Genomic DNA, 19,636 nt, shown 5'->3' with positions numbered 1-19,636 from the left:
CCCGATCTTCACGTGGTGTCTCGCCACGACGAACTGTAGCAACGGTGCATACTCAGGGAGAACACTTGTACCTTGAAATTTAGTAAGGGATCATCTTATAATGCTACTGATGTTCTAAGCAAAATAAGATGCATAAAGGTTAAACATCACATGCAATCAAAATATGTGACATGATATGGCCATCATCATCTTGTGCTCATGATCTCCATCACCGAAGCATCATCATGATCTCCATCGTCACCGGCACGACACCTTGATCTCCATCGTAGCATCGTTGTCGTCTCGCTAACTATTGTTACTATGACTATCGCTACCGCTTAGTGATAAAGTAAAACAATTAAAGGGCGATTGCATTGCATACAATAAAGCGACAACCATATGGCTCCTGCCAGTTGCCGATAACTTTGTTACAAAACATGATCATCTCATACACCAATTTATATCACATCATGCCTTGACCATATCACATCACAGCAAGCCCTGCAAAAACAAGTTAGACGTCATCTACTTTGTTGTTGCAAGTTTATGTGGCTGCTATGGGCTTCTAGCAAGAACCGTTCTTACCTACACATCAAAACCACAACGATTTTTCGTCAAGTGTGCTGTTTTAACCTTCAACAAGGACCGGGTGTAGCCACATTCGATTCAACTAAAGTTGGATAAACAGACACTCATCAGCCGCCTATGTGCGAAGCACGTCGGTAGAACCAGTCTCGCGTAAGCGTACGCATAATGTCGGTCTGAGCCGCTTCATCCAACAATGCCGCCGAATCAAAGTATGACATGCTGGCAAGCAGTATGACTATTATCACTCACAACTCTTTGTGTTCTACTCGTGCATATGACATATACGCATAGACTTGGCTCGGATGCCATTGTTGGGGAACGTAGTAATTTCAAAAAAATTCCTACGATCACGCAAGACCTATCTCTAGGTGATGGATAGCAACGAGAGGGGAGAGTGTTGTCTACGTACCCTCGTAGACCGAAAGCGTAAGCGTTATGACAACGCGGTTGATGTAGTCGTACGTCTTCACGATCCGACCGATCCTAGCACCGAAGGTACGACACCTCTGCGGTCTGCACACGTTCAGCTCGGTGATGTCCCACAAACTCTAGATCCAGCTGAGGTCGAGGGAGAGTTTCGTCAGAACGACGGCGTGGTGACGGTGATGATGAAGTTACCGGCGCAGGGCTTCGCCTAAGCACTACGACGATATGACCGAGGTGGAAATCTGTGGAGGGGGGCACCGCACGCGGCTAAACAATCAACTTGTGTGTTCTAGGGTGCCCCTGCCCCCGTATATAAAGGATCAAGGGGGGAGGCCCCTGTAGGTGGGCCCCCAAGAGGGGAGTCCTACTAGGACTACTAGTCCTAGTAGGATCCCACCAAGAGGGAAAGAGGGAGAAGGAAGGAGAGGGAGAGGGGGAAGGAAAGCCCCCCCCCCTTCCTTGTCCTATTCGGACTCAAGGGGAAGGGGGCGCGGCCTGCCCTGGCCGCCCCCTCCCCCCCCCTCCACTAAGGCCCATCGAGGCCCAGTAGTTCCCCCGGGGGTTCCGATAACCCTCCAGCACTCCGGTTTTATCCGAAACTTCTCTGGAACACTTCCGGTGTCCGAACATAGTCGTCCAATATATTAATATTTATGTCTCTACCATTTCGAGACTCCTCGTCATGTCAGTGATCACATCCGGGGCACCGAACAATCTTCGGTACATCATATCACATAAACTCATAATACTAATCATCATCGAACGTTAAGCGTGCGGACCCTACGGGTTCGAGAACTATGTAGACATGACCGAGACACGTCTCCGGTCAATAACCAATAGCGGAACCTGGATGCTCATATTGGTTCCTACATATTCTACGAAGATCTTTATCGGTCAAACCGCATAACAACATACGTTGTTCCCTTTGTCATCGGTATGTTACTTGCCCGAGATTCGATCGTCGGTATCATCATACCTAGTTCAATCTCGTTACCGGCAAGTCTCTTTACTCGTTCCGTAATACTTCATCCCGCAACTAATTCATTAGTCACAATGCTTGCAAGGCTTATAGTGATGAGTATTACCGAGAGGGCCCAGAGATACCTCTCCGAAACACGGAGCGACAAATCCTAATCTCGATCTATGCCAACCCAACAAACACTTTTGGAGACACCTTTAGAGCACCTTTATAATCATCCATTTACGTTGTGACGTTTGGTAGCACATAAAGTGTTTCTCCGGTATTCGGGAGTTGCATAATCTCATAGTCCAAGGAACTTGTATAAGTCATGAAGAAAGCAGTAGCAATGAAACTGACACGATCATAATGCTAAGCTAACGGATGGGTCATGTCCATCACATCATTCTCCTAATGATGTGATCCCGTTCATCAAATGACAACACATGTCTATGGTTAGGAAACATAACCATCTTTGATTAACGAGCTAGTCAAGTAGAGGCATACTATGGACTATATGTTTTGTCTATCTATTCACACATGTAATAAGTTTCCGGTTAATACAATTATAGCATGAATAATAAACATTTATCATGAATTAAGGAAATAAATAGTAACTTTATTATTGCCTCTAGGGCATATTTCCTTCAGCAAATGGCATATTCTTAAGAAGGCACAGGAATCTCTTGGTCCATATTACACAAAACAGAGCAAGTTTACATCAGACTTCCACAAAATCATTCATGAGATGCTTACTGTCGATGAGTTTGAAACTGCCTGGGGGGTGCTGACTGAGAGACACGGACTGCAAAAACACCCTTACCTCACACAGATCTACAAAGTGAGGACGAAGTGGGCGAAACCATACTTCAAGGGTAAACTTTGTGCAAAAATGACAAGCACAGAACACAGCGAGAGTGGCAACCATATGCTCAAGGGATATGTCCCGGCAAGCTGCCCCATGCATTTTTTTGTACGGCAATACATGAGGCTTGTTTTCGACCGGGAAGCAAGCGAGAACTATGAAGAACGGCGTACACAGATAGTAAGTTTATTTATGTATGCATAATTGACATCCCATCTGACCCCTGCACACAGTATTGAATAACCTGTGCATTCCATGAACACAGACATCTCCCGTGATTAAGATGAACACCCCGTTGGAGTTCCACGCTAGCAACATATACACCCGGGCCATGTTCGAGAAATTCGGCGAGGTCCTGTATGAAGCAGGACAATACAAAGTAGAAGAGGTCGAAAAAGCTGCAAAATACTATGTACACCGGTACCACCCAGAGAAGCATGATAAATGGTGCAGGGCGGTGTACGTGGTGGAAGTTGTGGACCAAGGCGAAGAGCTTACATGCGAATGTGGTAACTTCGAGCACACAGGGTTGCTATGCTGCCATGCAGTTAAGGTACCAATAGATTGCGATAAGCAGGGTATTAGCTTCCGCGCCATTTGAAAGCTATAGCTGACGAACAATATCTTTTTGTTCGCAGGTCCTTGATTTCATGGGTGTAGACCATATACCAGCAAAGCACATACTCAAGCGATGGACAAAAGATGCGAGGGATGTACTACCACAACACTTGGCATACCTTCAGAAGGATCAGATATCGGTTAACCCCATAACATTCAGACTTTCAAATCTGTACACCCATGCCCTAGAGGTTGTCAGACTCGGTGAGGCAAACGCAAGTGCGTATGAGTGTGCGATGGAACTCCTGAAGGAAGCAATCCATAAACTGACACCTATGGCTGCTGTGCGCGACGGGATGGGTTTAGAGGGCGTGATTCAGGCAAACAAGGAGAAAGCTAGAGAGGTGAGTGTGGGGCAAGCACCACAGATTGGGTATGGGAGTGACGCAGATGGTAGTGCAGTCGGTAATCTACTCAGTTTGATGGCTCCAGAGCATACACAGAAGGCAGGCCGGCCAACGAGCAGCAGGGACAAACCTCCATATGATGACGGTGGTGCAAAGAGCAAGAAACGTAAGATAGTGACACGTCCAGCTGCTGCGGGAGTAAGATAGTCGATACGAGCAAGCCAACACGCTTCTGCAGAATATGCCGTCAGCCAGGGCACAGGAGTACCACATGTCCACAGAGGGGTGACCTCTCTCAAAAGGCAAAGAAGGAGGCGAAATGCTCAATCTGCGGGGTGGGAGGGCATCGGAAGAACACCTGCAACAACCCTAAGGTTGTGCTACATGTTGAGAACTTGACCTGTGGCACATCTTGGCCCATGCTCGACGCGCCGTGATCAGCCAACGGCCGTCCGCTGGTACGTACCGTATAGACATCGCCTCTTTCGTATCGGATACTGGGAGGTCTGCATACGTGTACGCCTTATGGTGCCGGGTACGGCCCGCATTCCAATGCTAGTCAATGGCTAGCGATACCGACACCATGCGTGCTTGTTCGTTCCTATGAATTTTCTCGGGCTTTTATGCTTCATCACTGAAACTTGCCCCCTTTCCACCTTTTTATGGATCAGCAACGGCAGTGGCGCTGATGTTGTTTCTCCCGGTGTTGTTGCCTTGGTGACCATGACCCTAAACGGTCAATGGTTGACAGTAATTATACCATGGGAAGCATGATCAGGTCAATGCTGGCGACGATGACACACAGGTCTTTGTTACTGGGTTATGTGTGTTAAGCTCTACCCGTCTTGTTGGCTTCACTGTGGTTGTTTCACTGTACTCCAAGCCTAATTTAACTATGTAGTGTGCTGACCTTGGTCAGGGTTTTAGACATTGGACATTTTGGTCCTGGCTTTCCATAAGAAAAAATGAAGTGCCTTCTTAAGTTCTTATAGTGCAATTGCAGCTGCACCGCTTGTTGGTTTCTGCAAATTTTCTTGAAGTATTCTTGGCATTTATTCAATTAAATTACTAACACAAACATTAATTAGCAGCGAAGATCATATCGATGGGTAACATGCTCCCACTTAAGCATGGCACTGGCATTGAAGAAAAGGTATACGAGAGAAAAAAGAAGAAAAAATGAAATCATTATGGATGGATGAAATGGAAAAAACTATGGATCAAAAGGATTAGCACGATTGGGAAATAAGAGAAAAATAGAAAAATAATATCATCTGGGACGGATGGACTAAAAAAAATGAAGCCATCTAAGATGGATGAAAACAATTTGCGCAGTTGTGAAGGGAGAGAAAAAAGAAGAAGAAAAACAGGGATAATCTGGGATGGATGAAATAAATGAAAAATAATCAAAATCACCTGAGATGGCTGTAGAAACACCTGAAATCATCTAGGATGGATGAAATGATAAAATTTAAATTATCTGGGGCGAATGATAAAATTTAAAAAATCAAAACCATGATCTGACGATCGTATAGCATCAAGCGATGCCCGATGGCTATACATCGGCCTTTTACCTCCGCAGACCCGTTAGGTCAGCGCTAACTGACTCTCGTGACCGCATCGTTGGTGACAACAGGCTCAGTACCAGCGCATTTAAACAGCGAAGCTGACTCGCAAGCTCGCGATGTGGTAGTAAATAACCGAGCGGTGTGCTCGTTCGCGGCCCATCAGCAGCTAAACGCTCGCTGGGCCACCCTCGTTCTCGGCCCACCAGCTAAGCTGGACCAAATCCTGCCGATCTTCCAGTGGAACGAGGGTGCTTATTTATACGGAAAAAGACTTTCGCCCCGCTTTATATATAAAGCACCAACCACACATTACAGCCATCACCACAACAAAGTGTTAGAAGGGAGAGAAAGGATTGATGGAATTGTTGCGGAATATGATGGATGTATTATTGAGCCTCGAGGGCGAGTATATATTGAGTACAAGACTTGGAGGGCAAGACGCCTCTCCTGGAGATAAGGTAGGAGACGGATTACAAATCCTAGACTACCAAATACAAGTATCCCAAATATATCTCTAACATCCCCCCGCAGTCATAGCGGTAGCGTTGCGAACAACAGCAGCGTCGCGGACGGTCAGACTGGAGAGAATAGCAGCCGACGGACTGACATCCCCCCGCAGTCCTAGCGGGAGCGTCGTGGACGGTGTCGCGTCGCGGATGCGTTGACTGTAGAGGAAGCCGACGAGTTGCTCAAGCGGATGATAGCCCTTTGTGCCGATGTCGATGTAACCGAGAGCGTAGGGTGGTGTAGCCGTGGTCAAGGTAGCCGTGCGAAGAACGCCGTGGTCGATGTCGAGTCGGGGTAGCCGGTGTCGAGGGAGTCGCCATGGAGCCGCAGGCGCAAGGAGGCGCCGAGTTGGTCATGGGCGCAGTGGTGTCGAAGAAGTGATGCGCCAGGAAGGAGAATGGTGTTGACGACGCGTCGCGCCGGGTTTGCCAACCCCGGGGACACATCGTAGACGAAGGCACGCGTCGGTGTTGCCAGCACCGGGCATGCGTAGACGGTCGAAGACGAAGTTGACGAAGCGCCGCACCAGGCTTGCCAGGCCCGGGGACACGTCGTGGACGAAGGCACGCGGCGGTGTTCCCAGCACCGGGCATGCGTAGACTGGGACCTGCACGAGCTGTACGCCATGTCGAAGAGGTCGGAGAGGCCAGCAGAGAAGGTCTCGACGACGGTTGCGGCGCCAATCGGCGGGGGGCCAATGTCGCCCGCGGTTGTCGGAGTAGATGAAGCGGTCGGGGTAGATGACGGCGACTCTGGCGACGAGCTGGTGCTGGACGAGGATGAAGTGGGGTGGACGGGCGGCGGCGGCAGCTACGGAGGTAGCCGCGGCGGCGGCCAAAGAAGAGCGGCGGCAGCGGCCTGACGGCGGCGGCGGCGGCTAGGTTAGGAGTGCGGCGGCGGTGATCGAAATAGGCGAAGAACCCTGACAGCGTGACGAAGACCGGCGCGGACGGTGGCGTTCCCGCGCCAAGGGAGACGGTGCGGTGCATACCACGGGAGGTCGACGCGCGGTGACGGCGGTGTGGACCGCGGGCCGCGGCGCTACGGCCCAAAGGGGCAACGCAGCGGCGGCAGGCGGGTCGGGGCAACGGCGGGAAGACCTCTTGGCGGCGGCGGGGACCGCGGACCGTGACGCTGCGGCCCGAAGGGGCGACACAACGGCGGTTCGCGAGTCAGTGCAACCGCGGGGACGGCCTCGGGGCGGCGGCGGGGACCGCGTATCGCGACACTACGGCCCGAAGGGGCGACGCAGCGGCGACGCATGAGTCAATGCAGCCGCGAGGAGAACCACGGGGCAGCGGCGCTGCGGCCCGACGGGCCGACGCAGCGGCAGCCCGATGCTCGATCGGTGGAGAGGCGCGCTGAACTCGGGGATGATCTTCACGGGACCTGCGGAGGCGCGCGTAACCGACGGGTCAGGTCGGTCGCGTGGCGTAGATGAGGCGGATCGCGGCGGCAAGCGGATGATCAAGCCGATCGCGCGCGACGTCAGGGACGCCGCTCGGTGGAGGAGTGGTGGCGGCGGAGTCCGGGATGAGGCCGGCGACGACGGACGGCGGGGGACGTCTGCACCGGCACCCGGGCTACCAAAGCAGCGCCGACGCCCGGGCAGCGAGGCCCGAGCGACCAACGGAGCAGCGGCGCCCGAGTTGAGGCGGCCGACGAGCCTGATGCAGCCGAGGACGAGGCCGGCGAGGTAGACCGCCGAGCCGCCGTGCAGACGCGGCAGAGGCGGGTGACGTGGATCGATGGGCGGGCCGGCGCGCGAGCGTCGGCTATGATTGGCCGACGCATGGCGCGAGGCCGCCGGGTCGTGGCGATGAAGGTGTCCTAGTCGGAATAGGGCGGTGACGACCGGCGCAGGGCGACGGGCGGACCGACGCGCGGACGGCGGCTGGCCCGAACGGGCCGCCTCGGCGCGCGTGGACGCCGGGTCGGAGGAGAGGCCGACTGGTCGCGCCGGGGTTGGAGTAGAGGCGCACGGGGATCGACGGCGGCGGCGGGCGACGCAAACCGATCAAGAATAGATCGGAAAACCACAAACAAAAACGCCGATCAAAAAACGACCGGCGAGCAAGCGAAAAAATCCAGAGCAAGGGCTCGGGAAAAAGACTCTCTAGGGCAGCGGGCCAACACGGCCGGCTAACGAACCCTAGGTACGGGCGGCGCGGCCCCCGGCGGTGATCATGGAGACCGACCGCCCCGGGGGCGGCGCGCAACGGAAGCGACGGCGCGGCTAGGGTTTGAATCAGTTAGGCTGATACCAAATTAGAAGGGAGAGAAAGGATTGATGGAATTGTTGCGGAATATGATGGATGTATTATTGAGCCTCGAGGGCGAGTATATATTGAGTATAAGACTTGGAGGGCAAGACACCTCTCCTGAAGATAAGGTAGCAGACGGATTACAAATCCTAGACTACCAAATACAAGTATCCCAAATATATCTCTAACACAAAGAAGGAAAAGAAGAGAAAACAAAATCGACAAGGATACAAACACTACGGAACAACATGCGACGGCCTTCGATCATGCCATCGACGCAACCGCGACAAGGGAGCAATTCGCCACCGGAGGGAGGCCACGCTCCATCAACTCCCAAGGGCCAACCCTGTTGTCCTACCTTCCGCCGCTGCCTCCGAAGAGGGCACCCCTGCCCTCTCGTCCTGGATCGAAGGACGCCGACCCGTCAGGAGGCAGAACAGCTCACCCCTGAGCACGGATGGACTGGCCAACATGTTGCCGGGGAGAGGACGAGCCCTGGCCACCTCACCTCTCACAGGAACCCATACATCACGCACGTCATCGGCCAAGACCAAGAAGCCCATCGCCATTGCCGAGCAGGGACACGACAGAAACTGGCAAACCACCACCGCGCCGATCCCCTGACCATCCTGACAGAAACTGGCAAACCACCACCGCGCCGATCCCCTGACCATCCTGGACTCCCAAGGCAGCGTCTTCAAGAAGAAAACGACGCCGATGCGCCGTCGCCGCCCAATCAAGAGATTTTAGGCTTTCGCCCGGGACCATGGGGTGGAGGCGAGGAGAGGGTCTCGATGTCGCCCGCCAGAGGGAGAACGGCGCCGCGAGCGTCGCCAACATCGTGACCGGCACCGCCGGTCAAGGGTTTCCCCCGACCCAGAGCTCGCATCGCCATTGCTCCGCCAACCAGCCGAGCAGGACGTCCGGAGGAAGCCCGCAGACCGGCCAGCAGAGGAGGAAAGCGTGGTGAAGCCGCCAACTTCAGATCGAATCCAAGCCCGCCGTCGACTCGCCGCCCAGCACGGCCAAGACGGCGCACCGAGTGCTGGCGCCAAACCCCGTCGACAAGGGGAAGACGCCCTCTCCAGCAGTGGCCGCAGCCACCCGCAACGCCCGCAGCCCCCAGGGGGCCAGATCGGCCATGCCAGACCAAACCCCCTCCGCCGCCGCCGCGGGGCCGCACCGCCGCTTCCCAGCACCAAAGCTGCCAGATCCGCACGTCTCCGCCGCCGGAGGCCCCGCCGGACCCAGCTCCCCCACGAGCGGCGGCCTGCGCCACCGAGATCCCGACCAGGAGAGGAAGGAGAGAGCCCCGCCGCTGCCAGCGAAGCCCGTGCGGACGCCCTCCGGCAGCGGCGACGAGGAGGAGTGAGCGAGGGCGGAGCCTTGCGCCGGCGACGGAGGGGAATCTCCCGTGACGCGCTCGCGGGGCGCATCGCGGGAGGGGGGGGGGGGGGACTCTGCTATTCCACAAGGCACCGAGGGTGCTTATTTCACAGCAGTGCTTATTTCAAACTCTTTTAAACTACCTACCTGAACAATACCCACAGACATAGAGCACTTACATGTTCTATAGAAACTGTGACAAAATAATGAAAATTATGATCCAAGCTCGGCGCGTATGATGATGTTCTGCTAAAAACATTTCCTATGTAAGACACATAAGTAACTAGCATCCAAAGAAGTGGCATGTATTCATCCAAGTGTTACAGTAACAGATAGCAGCAAGTATTTTATTTTTCAAACCAATGGCAGTAAAGAGAAAATAATGATTTGCCGCATTACATCGTCAGCACAATTTCACCCATCATATCCTTTTTTTTTGCAGGGTCACACATCATATCCTTAGCAGACAAGTGGACCTTTACTAAATCACTGCGAATAAGATGCTTATAGTCCCAATGTATGCAAACAGAGGATAAAAGTTTAAGCCGCAGGATGGTGTTTGAGAAAAGTTCAGGCTGCATGATTATCATCGTCCATATCTTTTACACAATTATCATAGAACCTTAACGCAAACACTACATGGTTAAGCAATGCATGAAGGTAGTACCTATCAGCTATCACATCCTAGTTACTCATTGATTTTTGTTTTTGGTATAGACATTTGTTTCTAGGTTCCAATTAACCCTTTCAACATGGCGTTTTGTGCTTAAATTTTCCCCAATGTGTGTTTGCCGATTTTTGTAAAGGGCAAAAAGGACCGTGAGATCATTTTTTGGTCTTCAGAGTATGTATGCCCTATAACCATGGGATGGGTATAATCTTTGTAAAATGCGTGTATGTACATGTCAACAGGATGACATCTTGGATGGGTCGGTGGTGGTGTGCGGTAGCTCTAGGAGAAATCCTTGCTATGAGTATTGTGCGGTGCCTTTACAGCCATGTATGCTTCATCAAGGAACTTGCACTTTCTATAATAATCTTTGTATCCTTGCTATGGGTGTTGTTGCCTTGGTTCACGATGAACGGGATGCCGACTAGGGGGGCGACGGGCGGGGCGACCGCACGCGCGCCGCCTCTCCTCTCCGGCGAGGGATGGCGGGTAGGTGGCAGGTTTTGGGCGCTCGCGGACGCTGATGAGGAGGACGCGGAAGGGGATGCGGACGATGCTCCGCCATCACCGCCGATGCCGACTCCCTCCGACCACGTCAACGACTGGTTCAATGCCGGATACACGGAAGAGGAGGTCGCGTCTTCCATCGGCGAGGTGTTGCCTCTCCATGAACCAGCAAGGATCGGGCTACACGCGGGCGACAAAAGGGAGATGGTACGCCGTCTAGTTTATCGGAGATTGTCGGCGGCGGCGGTCAAACCTTGGAAGGGCCCTCTACCGAAGGTTAGTCTTCCTAATCTCACTGTCTTTGATCTAGTTCGGCCGGAGTCGTGGATCGTTGTTAAGCGGAAGAAGAAGGATCGCCGGACGGCGGCCAGATCGCTGCCGCCGGCGCATGCGGTTGTCTCGCCCGGATTTTCGGGCTTCGGGATCGCTGCCGATCGCCAGCGACGTTTGAATCTGCTAATTGGCCGAGAGAGGCCGAATGAAAGTGCTCTTGGGCGGAGTCAGGTTGGGCCGGGGTTAACTGGGTATGAGGCCCAGGCTAACCCGGTGCCAAACCAGCTTTTCCTGGGAGCGGATCGGTGCGTTGCGGGTGGGCTGGTCGGGCCGGAATCGCCTGGGTATGCGGCCCAGGTGGATCCGGTCATGATTGCTTCTGTGGGCGACGTAGGTTCGCCAGTTCGATCGTCGTTCCGTTCCACGCCTTTGCCTGTTAGGGTTTTACGACGCCGGAGTCCGAACCTTCGATCGGCAGGGAGTGGACGGGCGCGGCGTATTCCCCCGCTTGGGGCGATGGCGGGCCGCGGAGGTGCCTTGCCGCCGGGGAAGAAGTCTGGGACCGGCCGCGTCCAGGCCGAGCCGCCGCAGGGCGCTGGCGCTGGCCGTGGCGCCATGCCGCCGCCAGCTTCCGGGAATGGGGCTGCGCTGCCGTTGCCCGCGGGTAGTGGCCGCGGGGCAGTGCCGTCGTTCAACCCTGGGACTGGCCGTGGGGGGCTACCTCCACCGGTTCTACCTGCTGGTCGAGGTGTGGCGGCGGTTGGTTCGGCTACGGGCCGTGGTGGAGTGTTGCCTGGTCCTCGACCGCCGGGCCCTGCTCCTCTGGGTTTCCGTCCTCCGGCGCCGGCAGCGGCCGGGATGAACGCGGCGGGCCGTGGTGGCGCGGTGTCAAGGCCGACTGCGCCGGGGCTCTCGACCGGGCAGCAGCCGAGGCCGGCCCCGCCACCTCACCACGTCGCTAAGCCCCAGCAGAACAGGGTCGGGACGGTGTAGACGCAGCTACCGCCGCCGCCTCAATTTCCTGCCGCGCCCCGGGGGCAGTGGGGTGATGATGGTTTCGATGCGTATGGAATTGGTAAGCACCATGGGTCCTCGTCGACGGGCGGTGGTCGGGGCTACGCTTGGCAGAGCGATGGCACGGCGGAGCGACCGTTCATGGGGCCCCCAGGAGGCTTTGTTGAGGGGGCGTCTGGCCCGGGCTACCGACAGCGGGGTGGGTTCCGCGGTCATCGTGGTGGCCGTGGGGGTCGAGGTGGCCGGTACTGCACACGACAGCCACCGCCGACTGTTGTTGACCAGATGGTGGTTGACGGGACCGTTGAGGAGCAGGTTCTGTCAGGACAAGCTATGGAGGTGGTCTCGGCGCTTGCCTTTGCTGAGATTCCTGGAAAAGAGTCCGGGTTGACAGCGATAGCAGAGGCGACTGACAGGGCTGAGTCTGAAAGGGCGTCCAAGTGGGCGCGTAAGAAAGAAAAAATGCTGTGCTATAGGTGTGGTGGCAAGGGACATTTCATTGCTGAGTGTGTGGCTGAGCTGTGTGGCACTTGTGGCAAACCGGCACACGATTCGGGGGACTGTCCGTTTTTGAGAGATCAGGCACCATCAGTCATGATGTATGGAGTGTACTGTGCTGAACTTACGTTCTTTGAATCTCCAACGGAGATGGAGGTTCCTGACGAGACCTTGAGTTTGACGACTGGGTTAGTCAAAATTACCAGAGGAGAGGTCTCGGAGGCACAGATTGTTCAGAGGCTCAAGGAGTTAGCTCCTGGTGATTTCTAGTGGGAGCTTGTTAGTATCGAGGACAAACTGTTTCGGGTTGAGTTCCCGTCAGTTGAGGATCTTCGGAGACTTCTGAGTTTCGGGATGTGCAAGGTGCCGGGTACTGATGGTGTGCTTGAGTTTCACGAGTGGAAGAGGATTGAGCCTACGGGCAAGCCTCTGACTCAGGTTTGGCTGCGGTTCTCTGGGGCTCCCTCCAAGCCGATGCAGGATGCCCGGGTCGTGGCCAGTTTGGGTATCATGGTGGGCAGACCAGAGCGAGTGGATATGGACTTTACCAGAGCCCACGGGATTGCCCGTCTACTGGTCAGTGTGCTGAATATCGAGTACGTGCCTGAGGTGGTTAAGTGGGCATATCGAGGCCACATCTATAACCTAGTCATTGAGTTCGAGGATGAGAGTCTGTTCGCCGAGGCGGCCAATGGGACTGATACTGATATGCACGACGGTGATGATAGTTTGGCACTTAAGGAGGCACCAGTTGCTGACAGTGGACGAGAGTTGTCCACTGCGCCGGGTGCTGACTCTCAGGCGTCTGCGGATGGGACGGTACCACCTTCTACGGTGCCTACGGCTACTCTCAGATTCGGGTCTTTCGAGCCGGCATCTGCACCCCTGAGACTTTGGAGTGAACGGGTGGAGTCTGATGAGGTGTTCGAGCACTCGCTGCCGGTCTTGGAGTTTGAGGAGTCTATGGTTCCTCTTCTTGGGGCGTCGCCGATCTCGGTCAGGGATGAGGCGGAGGAGGTCGTTCTCGCAGGAGGGGGTCCGGAGATGGTGATTTCGGGTCCCTCCCCTACGGTCGCGATACCACAGTTGCAGCCGGCGGGGTCATCTGCTGATGGGGGCTTGGGGCAGGTGGCCTCGGCGCCCTCATCGGGGCTTGTGGAGGTCGAGTTCCCGACGGTGGAGATTGACTCTTCGGGAGGGGGGCCGAGGCTGCTAGCCCCGGCACCTACCTCCCCTATCGCCGGGCCGGCGTTGCAGGCGCCGGCGTTGCTTTCCGGAGATGGCTCGGGGCAGGTGGCCTCGGGGTCCTCTTCTCTCGGGGCGCCCAGGGGGGCCTGCCCTCCTACGGCGCCGGTGCATCCGGCTGGCTGTTCGGCCGGGGTGGATGGGGAGCTTGGGCAGGAGCTCCAGGTTCCACCCTCCCCCGGCTTGGTTCACTCGATTAGAGCTACTCGGGAGGAGGTGATTGCGTTCGGTGGTATTCCGGATCCGGTCTCTGAGGAGCGACGGTTGAGTAGCCGTCTCCAGGAACATCCGGAAGTGGACGACATTCAGCAGCGGTGCGCCATGAGGGCGGTCAAGCTTCGTGACGTGGAGGTCACTACTGGTATGTCGGTCAATACCTCTAATTCTATTTTGCATTTTTCCAATGATGATATATCAATAATGCAAATCAGCTAGGAATTTCACTAGGTAGTAATGATAGTGAAATTTCAACCTCGGTTAATGATATGCTGGATTTAGAGGCCGAACGGGCGCTTGAGATGATTCGTAACTTAGCTGCGGTTAAACCCATGAATAACTCCGAAATCGATGCTTTGGGGGTCAGGGTGCTCGATAATTTGTGCGCGGATCTTGCTCATCCGTCTCCTGAGCCTGAGGATGAGGATGAGCGAGTGGACAATGTGGAAGTGCGCACCTCTGAGACTGGTTGTGCGGACCAGCTGGAGAGTTTACATATTCCTAAACGCAAATGGAAGCGGAAGATTTACCCAGATTCCCCAGTGCGTAGGAGCGCTCGGATACGAACGGCTAAAAAATTCCATGACGAGATATGAAAGGAATCTTTTGGAATAGCAGAGGTCTGAAAGACTTGGCTAAAAAAAGGTTTCTTGCTGAGGCTTCTATTGAGCATAAGTTGGACTTTATCGCTTTGTCGGAAACTGGTAGAGCCAACTTTTTGACACAATTTCTCAATACTTTATCGGGAGGTATTGATTTTGACTGGCATTGTCTACCACCGAGAGGAAGATCGGGTGGGATCTTACTCGGAGTTAGATGTGATTCGTTAGAAGTCTGAAGCGTGGTCATGGGAGATTTTGCTGTTAAGTTTAGGGTGCGGTCGAAGATCGATGGGTTTAACTGGGCTTTGGTGGCGGTATATGGTGCCGCACAGCCCGAGCTTAAACCGGATTTCTTGGCTGATATGGTTAGGATTTGCAGTTCTGAACAACTTCCTATCCTGGTGGGGGGTGATTTCAATATCATCAGAAGGCGTGATGAGAAGAATAATGATAATTTTGACGGCAGATGGTCGTTCATGTTTAACACTATCATTGAAAGCCTGGATCTGCGTGAGATAGAGCTTTCGGGCAGAAAGTTTACCTGGGCTAACGCCATGCCAAATCCGACGTTTGAAAAGCTGGATCGAGTCCTGGCTAGCGTCGAATGGGAGCAGAAATTCCCATATGTAACAGTCCAGGCACTTACACGTGGTATTTCTGATCACACGCCTTTATTCCTTGACTCTGGGGAGGCCACACATTTGGGAAATAAAAATGTTTTCTCTTTCGAGCTTGCTTGGTTTGAGAGAGAAGGTTTCTTGGATCTCGTAGCCAGAGAATGGGCTAAGGATGCAGGAGGTAGGACTGCGCTTGAGCGCTGGCAAAATAAAATTAGGCATTTGAGAAGTTTCCTACGTGGGTGGGCTAAGCATCTCAGCAGGATTTATAAGATTGAGAAGGAACAACTCCTTACGCTTATTCAGTCCCTTGATGTAAAAGCCGAAACCATGATCCTGCCGTCCTCGGAGCTTCATGCCAAGCTAGACGCGGAGATGAGGCTGAAAGAGCTCCTTCGTGAGGAAGAATTAAAGTGGGCGCTTCAGGCCAAGGTCACAAGAGTTGTCCAGGGGGACGCGAACACACAATTTTTTCACATGATCGCCAATGGTAAGCATAGAAAGAAGAGGATCTTTCAGCTTGAACAGGATGAGGGAACGATTCTTGGTCAGGAAAACTTAAAGCTATATATTACTGAGTATTACAAGCAGCTGTTTGGGCCTCCAGAGGATAACTGTGTGTCGCTGGATGAGTCTAGGATTGAGGATGTGCCTGAACTTACGGCGGTTGAGAATGATATTTTAGCTGCTCCTTTTTCTGAGAAAGAGGTGTATGAGGCCATTTCTCAGATGAAGAATAATAAGGCTCCTGGCCCGGATGGTTTCCCGGCAGAGTTCTACAGGAAGTGTTGGCATATTATTAAAGGAGATCTATTGCCGTTGTTCAATGATTTATTCTCTGACCAGCTTCACCTTTTTCAGCTGAATTTTGGAACGATAACCCTTCTTCCCAAGAAGACGGAGGCAGTGAGGATTGAGCAATTCCGGCCTATCTGTCTTCTTAATGTTAGTTTCAAAAAATTTACCAAGGTCGGGACGAATAGGCTCACGCAGATTGCGCATACTGTGATGCAGCCTACTCAAACTGCTTTCATGCTGGACAGGAACATCCTCGAAGGGGTTGTGGTCCTACATGAAACGCTCCATGAGATTCACTCGAAAAAACTTGATGGAGTTGTTTTTAAGGTGGATTTCGAGAAAGCGTACGATAAAGTCAAATGGCCTTTCCTTCAACAGGCACTTCGCATGAAGGGTTTTGATGAAGCTTGGCGACGCCAAGTTGAATCTTTCACGCAAAAAGGGAGTGTTGGAATTAAAGTGAATGACGATATAGGTCATTATTTCCAGACACACAAGGGCCTGAGACAAGGTGATCCAATGTCTCCTATTCTGTTCAACATTGTCGTTGACATGTTGGCAATCTTGATAGGTAGGGCAAAGGAGGCCGGGCAAGTGGGTGGCTTGGTGCCTCATCTAGTTGATGGTGGTGTGTCGATCCTGCAGTACGCTGATGATACAATCATCTTTATGGAGCACGACTTGGCAAAAGCGAGAAATATGAAGCTGGTGTTGTGCCTTTTCGAGCAATTGACCGGTCTGAAGATTAACTTCCATAAAAGCGAGTTGTTCTGTTTTGGTAGAGCCAAAGAGGAACAAGATGCATATAAGCAATTGTTTGGTTGCGATTTGGGAGCACTTCCGTTTACTTACCTAGGTATCCCCATTCACCATCGTAAGTTGACAAACAGCGAATGGAAGTGTATCGAGGATCGGTTCGAGAAGAAACTGAGCGGCTGGAAGGGCAAACTCATGTCGTATGGAGGCCGATTGATTCTCATTAATTCGGTGCTCACGAGTATGCCTATGTTTCTTTTGTCCTTCTTTGAAGTACCAGTTGGAGTTAGGAAAAGGCTGGACTTCTATCGGTCCCGTTTCTTCTGGCAGAGTGATGAACTTAAGAGAAAGTACCGTTTAGCCAAATGGGATGTCATATGCCGACCAAAAGACCAAGCGGGTCTTGGAAGGGGCTAATGAGAGTCAAAACTACTTTCTTTAATAGAACAAAGTTTATTGTCGGTGATGGCAATAACACTCGCTTTTGGGAGGATACTTGGCTAGGAGGAACGCCGTTGGCGCTTCAGTATCCGTCGCTGTATCGTATTGTGCAGCGACGTGATGCTCTGGTTGCAACGAGTTTGCAGTCCACTCCCCTTAATATTCAGTTTAGGAGGGTGCTTGTTGGTGACCGATGGGAAGCTTGGATTCATCTGGTGAGTAGACTGATGGAGGTTCAGCTCACTCATCAGCCCGATCAGTTGTGTTGGAAGCTTACTAGATCTGGTGAATTCACAGTCAAGTCGATGTACATTGATGTCATCAATTCTAGTATTATTCCTAGTTCCAAACATGTTTGGAAAGTTAAGGTTCCTCTGAAAATCAAAGTGTTTATGTGGTTTGTACATAAACAAGTCATCTTAACGAAAGATAATTTGGTTAAGCGCAACTGGACAGGCTCTACTAGGTGTAGTTTCTGTGATCGGGATGAAACTATCAAGCACCTTTTCTTTGATTGCCCGTTGGCGAGGGTGTTGTGGCGCTCGGTGCAAATTGCCTTTAACATTACTCCTCCGAATTCGGTCGGGTCGTTATTTGGAACGTGGCTTGTTGGGATAGAGTCCGAAACAGCTAGACAAATTCGCGTAGGAGCATGTGCGTTGTTATGGGCAATTTGGAATTGCAGAAATGATTTGGCTTTTAACAGAACAACAACTATTCATTTTTTGCAGGTTTTATTCCGGGCTACTGCGCTAATCCGTATGTGGTCCTTACTCACTCCGACGGAGGCCAGGGAGCGTTTGGTTACTGGATCTGTCCGGTGGGAGATGGTAGCGCGGGATATCTTCAACCGGTTTGGATGGCGGTCATGTAATAGGATAGGCGATTAGTTTACCTATCTATCTTATGCCAGCCGGTTGTGGCTTTTGGGCCTTCTTTGTTTTTGTAGCTCTTTGTGAGCCAGCCTTTCTTTTTTTGCAGACTGCAAGACCTTGTTGAACTACTTTATTTATTTATAAATGTGGCCGTATGCATCGTTCTGATGCAGAGGCCGGGGAGTCCCCCTTTTTGAAAAAAAAAATATGAGGCCGGTGATTGGTCGATATGGTGACAGGAATTATACCCCAGTGATCATGACTAGAGCAATGGTGGCGATGATGACACAAATGCCTTTGTCACTCGGTTATTGTGTGTTAAGCTCTACCCGTCGTGTTGGCTTCATTTGCTTGGAGGATGAAGAAATTGGCCCACTGAAAAGTATGTGAATTGTGGCTGTGAGTTTAGATTGTTTGAGCCTAGAGCCACTGTGTAGCTTGAAACACTTGTAGTGCAATCGTTCTTTTTAATGTTGCACTTTGCACAGGCAATTATCATTCAGGCATATATACGTTTAAGGTTGGAGATGCCCTCGTCCATGTAGTAATGCTGGCCATCAGGTTGTGTACCATTTCTTATGAGTTTCTTGGTTCAGTCTGCCATGTTTGATGGCTCCGAGAACCTTAAGCTGAAGTTACTTGTACTCAGCAGCTTGTTTGCTAATTTTTTAAAATTCATTTAAGCTATTCCACAGCCATCTTAGACATGGCACCTCTCATGCAAAACTGTCTACCTAGTTGGTTCTCTGAAGTTAGTTACACAAAGCAGTATTCAGCTATAATTCAAGCATATACCCTTCATGTCTGATCAAATTAGTGATATGCTGTGCCACTCTACAGTAATTTATACCTTGTAAATTGTCAGTTCTCTTCCTAATCCATGGCAGGTAGATTCGAGATTGGTGAGTCTAGGGCAGCGCAGGCAGGATTGGAATCAGAATTTATCGATGATTTGCTGCTTCATTTTGTCAGCGTGCCGCAGAGCAGACCATGACCAGTATGAAATGGCCATCATCAGATACAAGGGAGATCTGAATCGTCATCGCATTTTTGGCATGATCGATCTGCCACACCCGAGTTGAACATGTTTAAGTTCAGTTATATGAGAAGTGTCAGTCAGGCTTAACTTTTCAAGCTTAATCACTACGGTTTTTTACTCTTCGGAGGAACAGGCTTTTACTACTATACCCCTGTATAGTAGTAAAACAAATCGCCAAAAACAAATCGACTTAGCTCCTAAACACCAGTGCCGTCCCCGATAAAAGGAGGCGAGCTTATTTGTCCCTGATAACGACGGGAGCGCACGACACAGGGATAGTTTCAGTTTGTTCTGGAGATTTGAAGCTGAAACCAGAGACCACACAGAGCCTGAACCTTTTGTATCAGTTCTATAGGACACAATAAGTCAAAATTCAGAAACAGCTCAGCAAAGTTGCTGTAGGTGCAACATTACAGGGATCGTGCGTAGTATAACAAACAGCACGAGTACAATGAAAGGCGCATGCCAGTGATTATTTCAAACTCTTTTAAGCTACAGTGCCCAACTGAACAATAGCCACAAACAAAGACCACTTTTGTGTTCAAAAAAGAAAACCTCTAACAAAATAATGAAAATTAT

The sequence above is a fragment of the Triticum aestivum genome, chromosome 7D (genome assembly GCF_018294505.1).
Source record: "Triticum aestivum cultivar Chinese Spring chromosome 7D, IWGSC CS RefSeq v2.1, whole genome shotgun sequence".
Taxonomy (NCBI): Eukaryota; Viridiplantae; Streptophyta; class Magnoliopsida; order Poales; family Poaceae; genus Triticum; species Triticum aestivum.
The sequence above is the reverse complement of the archived record's forward strand: the minus strand, read 5'-3'. Positions refer to the sequence as shown.